Genomic DNA, 15,569 nt, shown 5'->3' on the forward strand with positions numbered 1-15,569 from the left:
GAGAGACCCCCCCCTCCTGAGCTTCCTGGTCAGTTGATCCTGGTAAGTCGACTGTCTGCCAGACACACCATCCCAGCAGCCAATAGAGACACTGTTCCACCAGCACCAGGACACACAGTGCTGTCATGAAAGTCAGATACCACCTATCCAGGGAGAACTGTGCACTTCTCCACTTTACATGAATAATCAGACACCAAATGCAAAACAGAATCACTAAGTATACCACTAGTCTGGGAAGTATTAGTATGTAGTATAGAAGTAGTATGACGACAGAAGAGTAGCATAATGTGACGGTTGGTATCACAATCAACACAATCATGATCAGATTGCGCCGAAGTCTTTCATCATAATCCCACGGCCTCTGTCTTTTCAACCGCATCCCGCGCATCAGCAGCAGTAAAAGACACAAGCAGAGTAGAACCGTCAGTTCCCAGAAGAGCACCCCAGACAGAGAGACCCCACCCTCCTGAGCTGATCCTGGTAAGTTGACTTCCTGAGTCCCATTGTCTGCGCTCCTCCAAAGCACGTAAACTGAAACGAGGGCAGCGATTGGTAGAACTGCAGTCATCAGCTCTGTCCAGCTCAGATGAACAGACAGCAGCGTATCCAGAAATGACGCAAAAATACGGGTCAACAATTGGATGAGGAAGATGTGGGATCGACGGACACACCGTCTCAAAAGCCCCAAACTCTGTTCCACCAGCACCAAAACAGGGCCACAGAGAGCCCTCATAGATCCCAGCACCCAGGCCAGGCCAGACAGGAAGAGACCCACCACCACCGGTGAGTTGGCATACAGAACCCGTCTGGTATGTTCCACAGCAGCATAATCCACAGGGTTCTCTGGCTGACTTCCTGGTCTTGGCCTCCTGTACACACCAATAACGTTGGCCAACGCGTAGTTCTTGATAATGTCTCTCTTCGCCCGACATTCCTTTCGACACTCCGGACAGAGGAAATCTCCACTTCTCCTCATTTCCTGTATGCAGCCCAGACAGTGGCTGTGTCCACAAGGATACTGGTGAGGGTCGTTGAACGTGCTCAGGCACACGCTACAGGTCAACTCTGCCATAACGTTGTCCATTTTCTAGGCGACTGTACCCTAACCCTTAGTATGAAAATGTAGAGTTTAATTTATAATCTAAACGTTTTGTCTGAGTAAACAGGAATAACGAGAGAAGCAGCAACGATCCCCACTGCTGTAACAAGGAAGTGAAAGCAAGGGTTAGCCACACCCACCTTTTACTGCTTCTCACAGAACACACACCCACACACCCACCCACCCACACACACACACCCACCCACACACACACACACACACACACACACACACACACACACACACACACACACACACACACACACACACACACACACACACACACACACACACACACACACGAGATAATGCTTGTGTGTGAACAGGGGTTTCAGTGGCAGAGAGCTCTGCAGGTAGGATGTGACTGGTGGTGTTATTACCTGCCAGGGCTGTCTGTCTGTCTGTCTGTCTCCAGGACTGCCTGTCTGTCTGTCTGCCTGTCTGTCTGTCTCCAGGGCTGTCTGTCTGTCTCCAGGGCTGTCTGTCTGTCTGTCTGTCTCCAGGGCTGTCTGTCTGTCTCCAGGGCTGTCTGTCTGTCTGTCTGTCTGTCTGTCTCCAGGGCTGTCTGTCTGTCTCCAGGGATGTCTGTCTGTCTGTCTCCAGGGCTGTCTGTCTGTCTTTCTGTCTCCAGGGCTGTCTGTCTGTCTGTCTGTCTCCAGGGCTGTCTGTCTGTCTGTCTCCAGGGCTGTCTGTCTCCAGGGCTGTCTGTCTCCAGGGCTGTCTGTCTCCAGGGCTGTCTGTCTGTCTGTCTCCAGGTCTGTCTGTCTCCAGGGCTGTCTGTCTCCAGGGCTGTCTGTCTCCAGGGCTGTGTCCAGGTTCACAACATTACAGTATTTATTTTTGCATCATGCATCTGTGTCGGTGTGTAACGTCTAATAATAATAATAATAATAATAATAATTTGTTTTTTTGTGTATGTATGTACATGTTTGTGTGTGTGTGTGTGTGTGTGTGTGTGTGTGTGTGTGTGTGTGTGTGTGTGCATATAGTATGCATGTGTGCGAGTGTTTTATAGTGCCCTGTACCCTGTGTGTGTGTTTGTGTTCAGTTTGCTATCGGTCTTTACACATAATCAGCACATCATCAAGATGAAACCATTGGAATAGTTTGACTTGGTTGCGATAACTATATGGAAATATTGCTTCATAATAGCGGTCAATCTATTACAATGACCGTTGGAATATAGTGCAAAGTTATTTTTTTATTTTTTTATTTGTATTTCTTTAAAAAAAAATATTAAAGAAGGATACAAAAACACATCAAAATAGTATTATAGGCATCATATACTTATACATACACACATACAGTACACATACACACATGTACATATACATTCATACATATATACCCTTACATCAAATTAACATCGGGCCATTTTAATTCAGGTTGTGTACCTCTGACCTCATTGACCAAAAGATCCATTTTAATTCTATTCTTTCACTCTGAGAGAAAAAGGGACATTGTGTCTGCCCTATAGAACCATTGGTGGTCTTCTTTAAGAAGATATATCTATATGTATATCTATATATATCTATATATATATGTATATCTATGTATATCATCACTCCCCAGTATATATATATATATATATATATATATATATATATATATATATATATATATATAGAGAGAGAGAGAGAGATACATATTTTTATGGTTTGGGCCTATTTGATTTCTTCAGGGAATTTGTTCCAGCAGCATGCGGCAGAGTGACTAAAATGCCATATCATGTATGTAATGTATAATCATATAATGTGAGATGTCTTTGTCTCCATAAATGGAGCATATTCTCTATATTCTTGATTTTCTCATTGCATTGGTTTATCTCACTTAGATGTTTGTCATACCCAAAGTATGCACTTTAGTTTAGAAAAGTATTCACAAGTGATTTTACAAAATGGTTGTGCAATACACAGCAAAACACTTTTGATAGACATCAATGTGCACACTGTTGCAATATGCTGTTAAGCAAACTATTTCTTTTTAAGAAAGCTATGTAAGTAAATGAACTGTTATGTGTTGTTGTGTTGTGTAATAGATAGATAGACTTTATTTGTCATTGTTACAGTACAGGTACCAAACAACGAAATTTAGGAGGGGAGGCTCCCCTGGTGTTTAAGAAAGGAAAAAGAAACACATTTTGGAAAAAGCATAGATGCATAAAATCACAAGAAGATAAGGAGCTGGTTTACATCAATAGAGGCTATGTACACAATCCACTGTACTATACTGCACAGATAGTCAACTAGGGTTGTCATATTGCACAAGAAAGTATTTTTTCACATTTTTTTTAAAGTGTCACAGTTTGCAGGCTTGAAAATGTACATGTTTGTGCCTCAGCACTAGCTGCCATTACAATCCGTCCGGACTTGTCCTGGGCCCAGAACTTAGGCCTTTTCTGTGTTCAGGGCCTTGACGGCCCTGTGGTAGAAGCTGTCCTTCAGTCTGTTTGTCCTAGCGGCCGGGGTCCTGTACCTCCTGTTTGAGGGCAGCTTGACAAAGTGTTCGTGCCCAGGGTGGGTCGGGTCCTTGGAGATCTTGGAGGCCCTCCTGAGACAGCGTGTTTCGTACAGCTCCTTCAGAGAGGGGAGGGTGGCGCCGGTGATCCCCTGTGCTGTTCTCACGACTCTCTGTAGATCATAGATAATACAGTGTATACCATTAAACAGAACAAAAAAAAGAGATAAAATAAGAGTACCATGATGACGGTGACGGTTAGTATCACAGTCAACATAATCATGATCAGATTGGCCCTAAGATTTTTCTTATAATCCCCCTCCCTCTCTATATTCATCAGTGTCGCACGTATCTGCAGCAGTAAAAGACAGAAGCAGAGTAGAAAGATCACTCCCCAGAAGAACACCCCAGACAGAACGGTGTCCTTCTCTGCAGTCCTCCAAAGCATGGAAACTGAAACGAGGGCAGCGATTGGTAGAACTGCAGTCAGCAGCTCTGTCCCGCTCAGAGGGTGAACAGACAGATGCTCATCAAGCACATCAAATATGTCCACAACAACACGATGATTCATGAGCAGTTCTGCATAAGTCAGAAATGATTCTAAAAATGAGACGAGGAGACACAGAGACGCGATATCAATGCGTGGTATCTTGGAGACGTTCATGTGGGATTGACGGACACACCATCTCAGCAGCCCAAAACTCTGTTCCACCAGCACCAAGACAGGGCCACAGAGTGGCCTCATAGACCCCAGCACCCAGGCCAGGCCAGACAGGAAGAGACCCACCACCACCACCACGTTGTCATACAGAACCCGTCTGGTTTGTTCCACAGCAGCATAATCCACAGGGTTCTCTGGCTGACTTCCTGGTCTTGGCCTCATGCACACATCAATAATGTTGGCCAACGCGTAGTTCCTGATAATGTCTCTCTCCGCCCAACATTCCTTTCGACAATATGGACAGAGGAAATTCCCACATCGCCTCATCTCCTGTATGCAGCCCAGACAGTGGCTGTGTCCACAAGGATACTGGTGAGGGTCGTCGAACGTGCTCAGGCACACGCCACAGGTCAACTCTGCCATAACGTTGTCCATTTTCATAGCGACGGAGAGTGATACCCAACTGCAGAAATGCTGTGACTGTACCTTAGTATGAAAACGTGGAGTAAGTGATTTAATTTATAATCTAAACGTTTTGTCTGAGTAAACAGGGATAACAAGAGAAACCGCGACGATTACCACTGCCGTCTGAAAGGAACTTCTCACTGAGCACACACACACACACACACACACACACACACACACACACACACACATGCGCACACACACATGCGCACACACACACACACACACACACACATATATACAGACACGCACGCACACACACTATATGAAAGAAAAAGGAGAAAGCATGGAGAAAGCATGTCCATAGTTGAGTGTACATGTTTGTGGAGTTGTAAAAATGATTTGCATTTCAATGGTTTATCTTATTCTGTAGATTTGGAAATATATGATCCTTTGCAGCACAGCACAGCATACCATAATACACTATTAATAGACATCAGTAAACACACTGTTGCAATACATTGGTCAATTATTTATTTGTTAAAGGGACATACGTCAAAAATGGTCTGAATATCACAGTAAGTGAATACAAATAAATAGAACAAGCCCAGATACTGTGTAGGATATTCATACACAACTACTAGAACAACATAGCAATGTGAAATACAGCAAAAGGGTAAACATGTAAATACAAGTGAAGCTGTGTGTGTGTGTGTGAGCGTGTGTGTGTGTGTGTGTGTGTGTGTGTGAGTGTGTGAGTGTGTGTGTGCGTGTGTGCGTGTGTGTGCATGCATGCATGCGTGCGTGCGTGTGTGTGTGCGTGCGTGCCTGCGTGTGCTTGCGCGCGTGCATCCCGAGACGAGAACAATTGCATATTCCCCTTTTCCTTCTATTTCAGTACTTCAATATTTCAGTATTTCAGTATTTCACCAGCTCATTTCAGCTCCAGTGGCTCTTCTTATCTAATGGTTATCATCCTGTCATCAGGCGTTAGAGCTATCAGAGGTGCAGGAGATTAGGAGCAGAGAGAGACTCGGGAGGCAAGCTGAGGAGGGTCTGCCAGACTGCTGGCTCTGCCTCCTGTCTCTACTCATCTATCTCTCTGTAAGGGTACACCTCTCCACTCTCTCCTACGCCCTGTGAATGGCCGTTGAGTGTGTGTGTGTGTGCGTGGGGGTGTGTGTGTGTGTCATGTGTGGCCCACTCCACGTCCTCCACCCAGCCCTCCATCACCCTGCTCTCTCTCCACATCCTCCACCCTGCTCTCTCTCCACATCCTCCACCCAGCCCTCCTCCACCCAGCCACTGGCCCATCCTCTACCCAGCCCCTGCCTCTTTGCCTGCCTCCCTGCTTGCCTGCCTGCCTGCCTCCCTCCCTCCCTCCCTCCCTCCCTCCCTCCCTCCCTCCCTCCCTCCCTGCCTCCCTCCCTGCCTCTCTGCCTACCCCTGGGCCTATTTGAGGTGGTTTACTGGTAGAAAGTCCTCTATCGCCCCCCCCCCCCCCTCTCCCCCAGCCCTGGAACGGACATCATCCTTCGTTTGGGGGTTTCTCATCAGCAGGGCTGGAGGGAGGGAGGGAGGGAGGGAGGCAGGGAGGGAGGGAGGGAGGGAGGGAGGCAGGGAGGGAGGGAGGGAGGCAGGGAGGGAGGCAGGGAGGGAGGGAGGGAGGGAGGCAGGGAGGGAGGCAGGGAGGGAGGGAGGGAGGGAAGGAGGGAGGCAGGGAGGGAGGGAGGGAGGCAGGGAGGGAGGGAGGCAGGGAGGGAGGGAGGGAGGGAGGCAGGGAGGCAGGGAGGGAGGGAGGCAGGGAGGGAGGGAGGCAGACAGGGAGGGAGGGAGGGAGGCAGGGAAGGAGACAGGGAGGGAGGAAGGCATCAGTAAATGGGACAAAGATTGAGTTTTGACTGAGGCGATTTTGTCATGCATTTTTCTCCCCCCCCTCCCCCCCCCACCTCTCTCTCTCTCTCTCTCTCTCTCTCTCTCTCTCTCTCTCTCTCTCTCTCTCTCTTTCTTAATGACTGTTACATCAATTGGCTGCATCACGGCAGTGTTTGAACGTCACTAACAGTTTTAAGGTCAGTGCATTAGTGTAATAAATTTATTCATAGCCTGTCTCCAGCCTGGAGGCCTGCCGTGCGGCCTCTTTAATAGGCCGATGACATCTGGCTGTCGAGATTGTCCACCGAGAATCATCTCCTGCAAATGGGGGGCAGAGACCCTGTGAGTCTCACACACACACACACACACACACACACACACACAGACATGCAGCGATACACACACACCCGCACACACACACACGCACGCACACACACACACACACACGCACGCACACACACACACACACACACACACACACGTGTACACACATGCAGACCAAGGCACAAACATGCATACACACATTGATACAGACACACACACCCACACACCCACACACCCACACACACGCACACACACACGTCCCAGTGCGCTGCCAGCAGGCCATTACAACATGATAAACACGGGAGTGAGATGAACACATTATCTCAAGTCATTGAGCAGCCAGCCTTCCCGCCCGCCCGACCCGTCGTCCCTCTGAAGCCGTGACCATAGCGTGACCGCCGGTTCTATACTGGGTCTATACTGGGCAGGAAGGTATTTATAAGCACACGTCGCCACACGGCCCAGTCCCCTGGCGCATGGAACACGCCATCCTCATGCCATATGCAACATGCTAACACCTTATTACATGCTCGATTTTCTTCCTCCTCTCCCATGCTCTCTCTCTGTCTCTCTCTCTCTCTCTCTTCCTCTCTCTCCCCCCCCCCCCCCTCCCTTCCCTCATCTCTTTTCTGCCTCTTCTGCTATTCAAGAATCAACTGCAGGGTGAAGATGGGAGGTAGTACATGTCATTATGGTGCATGACCAAGTGAAATACCAGTGGTTGAGATCAAGCATCGGCCCCATAGACATTCTAATATCATGCACTAGCCCTATATATATATATATATATATATATATATATATATATATATATATATATATATATATATATATATATATATATATATATATATATATATTCTAATACGATGCCACTATATTATATTACACTTTCTACAACAGCATGTTTGGATATGGATTCTGATTGGCTAGCAACAGTGGTAAATATCCCAACAACCTTCAGTTCAGACCGCATTTCCAGTATCAAGTATGTACAGTCTAATAACATTCAGCTAATATTGTCATGCCCTAACCCTGTATATACATAATATAATATGATAACCCTGTATATACATAATATAATATGATAACCCTGTATATACATAATATAATATGATAACCCTGTATATACATAATATAATATGATAACCCTGTATATACATAATATAATATGATGCCTGCATGAAAGCAATTCTCAAGTCGTGCAAATGACCAAAAAGCTTCTTTAAAAAAAGAAATATATATATATTTTCCAGTTTTTTTTATATTATTAAACGTTTAAGTGTTAAAGAGCCCACTCAATATAACAAACAACAGTTTTAGGATCACTAAATACTTATAGTTTGTGAATTGGATTCACTGTATCGTCTGCCGTAGGCTACTGGGTTAGTGGTACATGGCTTGTAAACAAAGTTACGTTTTAGGACGTGTTCAAAAGCAAGGACTCTGTGATCATCTAATTATGTGTCGTTATGTGTTTTTAGCATGTTGATGTTCTCTCAGCATGTTGTGATCTGCTAAACATGCAGTTAGATGTTCTTAGCGATGTTATTTCTTAGCTGCTAGGTAGCTACCAATGCAATGATAGCAAAGGTGTCTGTTTTGATCCAGAGTAATTTTCTCCGGTATTTGGTTTGAGGTGTACCAACATTCAAATAAGCTTAATCTTCTTCAACTATTTTCAGATTTCAATGTATGACACACCATTTGAAAGCTTACAATCTGCACCTTCATAATCTGTAAAAAACTGAATGACCTTAGCCTACTTGGGGACTTTTTCACCAGTATACCGTACATTCTAATATTAAGTACTAGCCCTAGATACCCCCCCCTATATGCTTGGCTGTAGTTTTGACTTGATGAGAGTCAAGAATGGTTCTTGAGACATCATTTAATCCAGTAACAGTATCAAACCCGGTTCAAACGTTAATCTCCATCTCCAGGGCAACTGTCTTAATCAGAGCTGTCACACTCTCCACCCCCTCCGCCTTCAAACCCAACATATAAATGGACTGACTTATATAGATATATTTACTTATATAGTGCCTTATTCCAAAGCGCTTTACAACGGCCTCTCATTCACCCATTCACACACACACATTCACACACCAATGGCGACAAGCTACCATGCAAGGCACCGGCCCGCTCATTGGGAGTAATTTGGATTATATGATATTGTATTTCTATTATCATCATTGAAATATAGTGTGTGTGTGTGTGTGTGTGTGTGTGTGTGTCTGTTTGAGGTGTTGGTGGGGGAAAGGTGCTACAGTTGATTGTTTTACATGCCCCCATCCTCCCTCTCCCCCCCAACCAACCCCACTCACACACCACCCCCCTCCCCAGCCCCCAGGCACCACCCTGACTGAGGAGATGTTGATACAGGGGACCAAAAGGTAGATAAACGCCAGCCCTGCCCTCTGTCCTGACAGCTGGGCTCACACTGGTACCAGGCCAGACTGTCTCTGTAGGGATGCTGCTTACAGGGTCATAAACACAAACCACCAAGTAGCTCATGTCTTTAAAGGGGCGATCTGGCATCAGCACGACTATTTTGGTACTTTTACATGAATGGCACATAGCCATTGATTGTTGAAGACTTATATATAACTTATATATGAGTGTACAGTAGTTATACTGTCTTACCCCATCAACATAACTCAAAATGAACGCTTGTTTTACTCCATTGTTTACAAAACAATGTACTTGTAAATCACACTTCACAGCGTCAAAGCGTGGTTCAAAACTATCACTTTGATATCTCATGGATGGTCAGTCAGAGAGAGAGAGAGAGAGAGAGGGAGGGAGAGAGAGAGGTAGAGGTAGAGGAAGAGGGAGAGAGAGAGAGAGAGGAAGAGGGAGAGAGAGAGAGAGAGAGGGGGGGAGGGAGAGAGAGAGAGAGGTAGAGGTAGAGGGAGAGAGAGAGAGAGAGAGAGCATACAACCAGGGGCGGATTTAGGATCGTAGGAGATCCGGGGCTTAGCCCAGAGGGAGAATATAATGTGCGCGCGGAGCGCGCCGGAAAATTTTGCCTTCAACCTTCAACTTACCACCACCTTAAAGCGGACAAAAGGCACTGGAGAACACATATACATTCACACCCTTTAATGAAGCAAACTAATTGTGGTGGTTCTGGGCACAGAGGGAGGTCAGCACACGTAGCTCCCCCTGTCAGTCACCATCATTTATATTTGTATAGAATTACATAATTGATGGGCTGAGGCTAGTTATGTTACAGTATGTATATCAGGGCAGACTCTGTGCTCACCACATATTGTATTTAGAGTCTTGTCCTGTGTTATATGCCGATATATTACATGTATTGTTGGCCTGTGTATAGTACTGTGAAATCAAATCCCCCCTGGGACATTAAACAAACTTAGTTAGTTAGCGTTACATCTTAGGATAGATTTGAGTCATGTTCTGTATACATACATACTACCATAAGGGCATACTTAATGTGGTTACTCCATGTTTACTAGCTGTAACATTAACGTTACATCATTCTTTTTCACTTGTTACTCAGTCAACCAGAGTGCAGATATCAAAGACTATCAGCCTGTTATTCACTTTATTTGTATAAGTATTATCCTTTGTTTGATTTCTTACCATGTACCGTAACAGTACCTTGCTATGTTTCATTTTCATTATAACATAACGTTATGTTATGATAGCCAGCTAGCATTAGCAAACCGGAAAAGTAGTGTCAGTGAGTCAGTCACCTTTCTAATAAGATTCACAAACCTGAAACATCATCCATGTCATCACTGCTGGTGATGTCATTGTTGTCAGCTGCTGATACGGCTGCTGCAACAGTTCTTGGCGCTTGTTTTGTTGAAAACAACTTTCGGATATCCATCCTTACAATTTTGCAAGTCAGGCACTGATTGAGATCACTTCTTCTTCAGGGCAGGGTAGGCTACGCAGTATGCAGGCTAATGTCGCGCAGCTGCTGCCTCTCTGTTGGACTCCGGTACTGCACGTTACTCACAAGAGTTTTTTTTGTTTTTTTTTGTTTTGTTTTTTTTAAGTAAAACATTCGGGGCTTTTCAGAAAACATCCGGGGCTTGAGCCCCAGTAACCACCCCCTAGCGCCGCCCCTGCATACAACCCTTGTAGTGTGGAGGACCGTGTACATTACAGTATACCCTTTCCTCAGAGTAGGAGCCAAAGTATAAAAGTGTATATGATGAAGTCTAAGATATTACAGCTTGTGCTTTCCCCCTAGTGATCAGCTATGACACATTTAGGTATGGGCACCCCTTGATGATGTCATCAGTATTGGCCAGGTGAACAGGTGCATGCTTACCTGTAGGACACTGAGCTGAACTAGTTTCTCAACAAGCTTTGCTTTAAGTTTCGTTTTGTTTCATTCCGTTTGGAAAGGAAGTTTTAAAGATCCTTTTAGAATAGTTTTGTTTTGTTTGAGTTGTCGTGACATATCCTTTATTTTGTTGGCCTCTGTTTTCCACCTGCTGAGTATCATGGCGTTAGCCTAGCATTTACAGCTACAAACATACATGCTCACTCATTCATCCTCAAGCACCAACAACATCAAGAAGAAGCAGTCAACTACCTTGGTGAGTATTAACCCTACGCTGGTTAAGTGAACTGAAGGTTGAATTAAAGTGAACTTAGTTAGTACTTGTCTTGGAGATTGAAAACGGCTTGATAGACAGATAGAAAAGGCCATTATTAGGCTCAGTACAGTAATGACCGGTGTTGTATCTCGCTTCGCCGCTGCTAGGGGAGGGGAGGGGAGAGAAGAGGGGAGGGGAGGAGAGGAGAGGGGAGGGGAGGAGAGGGGAGAAATGGAGGGTAAACCCTGGTCACCCTGGCTCTGACCACGTTTAAGTGTCTCCCCGGGAGGTATCACTGTAATGAAAACACACACACACACACACACACACACACACACACACACAGTCTTTCATCACACATTTGTATTTTGACACAGACAAGTGCATACACACACATGAATGCACACACGAACGAACGCACACACAAAAACACACACATGCACAGCTTCACTTGTATTTAACTACACTTGTATTTACATGTTTACCCTTTTGCTGTATTTCACATTGCTATGTTGTTCTAGAAATAACATAACAACCTTTATTTGTACAGCACTTTTCCTGCAAACGTTGCAGCTCAAAGTGCTTTAATCATTATATAATCATAATTTAATCATTTTAGTCATGCAGGCAATAACATTAAAGTAGATTACATCTATTGTCACATTACACAAGTGTAAAAGACAGTAACATTCTTAGGCTTTGGCCACACACACACTACATTCACATTTCACACCCTTAAGTCAGTAGCTAACAACTTGCTTCGTTTTTTCTCAGTGTTCGCTAGCTAGCTGTGGTTCAACGCATCTCAGCTAACTGGTTAGTAAAAATAGCTAACTAAATAGCAAATAGTCATCATAACCATCTAGCTAATAACAGGTTTACACTGAAGACATGTGATGTCAGATTGCTACACGTTGCTGTGTCTCTATGATCATGTCTATAGATAGACTCAACCAGGGACCTACCTAGTCTCTATGATCATGTCTATAGACCCAACCAGGGACCTACCTAGTCTCTATGATCATGTCTATAGACCCAACCAGGGACCTACCTAGTCTATGATCATGTCTATAGACACAACCAGGACCTACCTAGTCTCTATGATCATGTCTATAGACCCAACCAGGACCTACCTAGTCTCTATGATCATGTCTATAGACACAACCAGGGACCTACCTAGTCTCTATGATCATGTCTATAGACACAACCAGGACCTACCTAGTCTCTGATCATGTCTATGGGCGCTACACTGTCTCCATGGAAAACATCATAAAAGGGAGGATGAAAATATGAGTAATTAATTATATTTTTGCCTCAGCTATATACTGTAGTTACATGTTACATGCTTTCACAAATGTAACTTGACTGTTCTGAAGTCTCTTGTGATGCTGTCTGCAGATAATGGGGATGGGTAACCCTATAGCCTTGATGACTTTTAAAGAGACAATCAGATTCTTCTTAGCCAAGTGACATTTAACATGTTATAATCATGTTGAACCGTCAAGATTCAAGTCAAAGTATTTCAATCAGGAGAGACTTTTGTAATTTGTAAAAAGGTTTATTGTATCGTATTGTGTTTGTCTGCCTGTATTGTGTGTCAGATGAGACTCCAATCCATGAAGGAGTCAGCATCGTGTCCACGGCTGGAGGCAGGCGAGAAGGCTAGAGTGTGAAATACAAATAAAATTAGTTTAAATAAACTATTATATATATATACACAATATATATTGTGGACCTTTAAGAAATGTCCTCACCAGCAGCAGAGACTGTTGGGGAAGCTCTCAGCTGAGGTGCTGCAGTCCAGTCCATGAAGGAGTCGGGACCGTGTCCACGGCTGGAGGCAGGCAGGAAAGCTAGAGTGTGAAATACAAATAAAACGAATTTAAATAAACTGTAGGTCTGTTCAGATTACCTTGTCCCTGGGCCTGGTTCTGTGGACTCAGATTACCTTGTCCCTGGGCCTGGTTCTGTGGACTCAGATTGAGTCCTTGTCCCTGCTGAAGAGCTTTATGTGGCAAGGCATACAGTGTATATATATATATACACAGTAGTGGACCTTTAAGAAATGTACTCACCAGCAGCACGGAGGATAGGTCTGTTCAGCTTACCTTGTCCCTGGGCCTGGTTCTGTGGACTCAGATTACCTTGTCCCTGGGCCTGGTTCTGTGGACTCAGATTGAGTCCTTGTCCCTGAGCCTGGTTCTGTGGACTCAGATTGAGTCCTTGTCCCTGGGCCTGGTTCTGTGCACTCAGATTGAGTCCTTGTCCCTGGGCCTGGTTCTGTGGACTCAGATCTTCATGTGGCAAGTTATATAGTAGAGTGAAACAATGTGGCAGATACACTGGACTTAATGTGGAAGCGCTTACATCCAGTACACAGTGCAGAGTCCTAGACACAACATATCATATGCATTCATAAGTCTAAATAATACAAATTCCATTATATTTATATAGTGCATCTTTAAGAAAATGTACTCACCAGCAGCAGAGACTGTGGGTACAGCTCGCTGGACTCGTGTCCACTTGAACTTGAACTTGAACTCGTGTCCACGGCTGGAGCCTAGAGTGTGAAACACAAATAAAATGAATTTATATAAACTGTATTAATCAGTAAATGCTGAAGAGCTTTATGTGGCAAGGCATACAGTATATATATATATATATATATATATATATATATATATATATATATATATATATATATAGTGGACCTTTAAGAAATGTACTCACCAGCAGCACGGAGGATAGGTCTGTTCAGATTACCTTGTCCCTGGGCCTGGTTCTGTGGACTCAGATTACCTTGTCCCTGGGCCTGGTTCTGTGGACTCAGAGTGTGTCCTTGTCCCTGGGCCTGGTTCTGTGGACTCAGATTGAGTCCTTGTCCCTGGGCCTGGTTCTGTGGACTCAGATTGAGTCCTTGTCCCTGGGCCTGGTTCTGTGGACTCAGATTGAGTCCTTGTCCCTGGGCCTGGTTCTGTGGACTCAGGTGGAGTCCTTGTCCCTGGGCCTGGTTCTGTGGACTCAGATTGAGTCCTTGTCCCTGGGCCTGGTTCTGTGGACTCAGGTGGAGTCCTTGTCCCTGGGCCTGGTTCTGTGGACTCAGATTGAGTCCTTGTCCCTGGGCCTGGTTCTGTGGACTCAGATTGAGTCCTTGTCCCTGGGCCTGGTTCTGTGCACTCAGATTGAGTCCTTGTCCCTGGGCCTGGTTCTGTGGACTCAGGTGGAGTCCTTGTCCCTGGTTCTGTGGACTCAGGTGGAGTCCTTGTCCCTGGGCCTGGTTCTGTGGACTCAGATTGTGTCCTTGTCCCTGCGCCTGGTTCTGTGGACTCAGATTGAGTCCTTGTCCCTGGGCCTGGTTCTGTGGACTCAGATGGAGTCCTTGTCCCTGGGCCTGGTTCTGTGGACTCAGATTGAGTCCTTGTCCCTGGGCCTGGTTCTGTGGACTCAGATTACCTTGTCCCTGGGCCTGGTTCTGTGGACTCAGGTGGAGTCCTTGTCCCTGGGCCTGGTTCTGTGGACTCAGATTACCTTGTCCCTGGGCCTGGTTCTGTGGACTCAGGTGGAGTCCTTGTCCCTGGGCCTGGTTCTGTGGACTCAGATGGAGTCCTTGTCCCTGCGCCTGGTTCTGTGGACTCAGATGACCTTGACCCTGGGCCTGGTTCTGTGGCTGGAACTTGAAGGCTAGAGTGTGATACACAAATAAAATGAATATATAAACTGTATTAATCAGTAAATGCTGAAGAGCTTTATGTGGCAAGGCATACAGTATATATATATATATATATATATATATATATATATATATATATATATGTATAGTGGACCTTTAAGAAATGTACTCACTAGCAGCACGGAGGCTAGGTCTGTTCAGATGACCTTGTCCCTGGGCCTGGTTCTGTGCACTCAGGTGGAGACCTTGTCCCTGCGCCTGGTTCTGGTTCTGAGCTTCTATCAAGTAATGAGTCAAGAAGCTGCAGAGGTTTTCCTTTGATAAAGATCTCAACAGAACATCGTATGTGTTGAGGTCCAGAGAAGGATAGCCCAGATCTTGTGGAATATCCATCTCACTGCAATTCGTTTTCTGGTAACTGCCAGGTTCGTGGTCTGGTACTACACTGTTTGTGGCGTATAAAGCTACTGCATATATATAAATACATATACACCTCTA

The sequence above is a fragment of the Nansenia antarctica genome (genome assembly GCF_963989245.1).
Source record: "Nansenia antarctica genome assembly, contig: SCAFFOLD_173, whole genome shotgun sequence".
Taxonomy (NCBI): Eukaryota; Metazoa; Chordata; class Actinopteri; order Argentiniformes; family Microstomatidae; genus Nansenia; species Nansenia antarctica.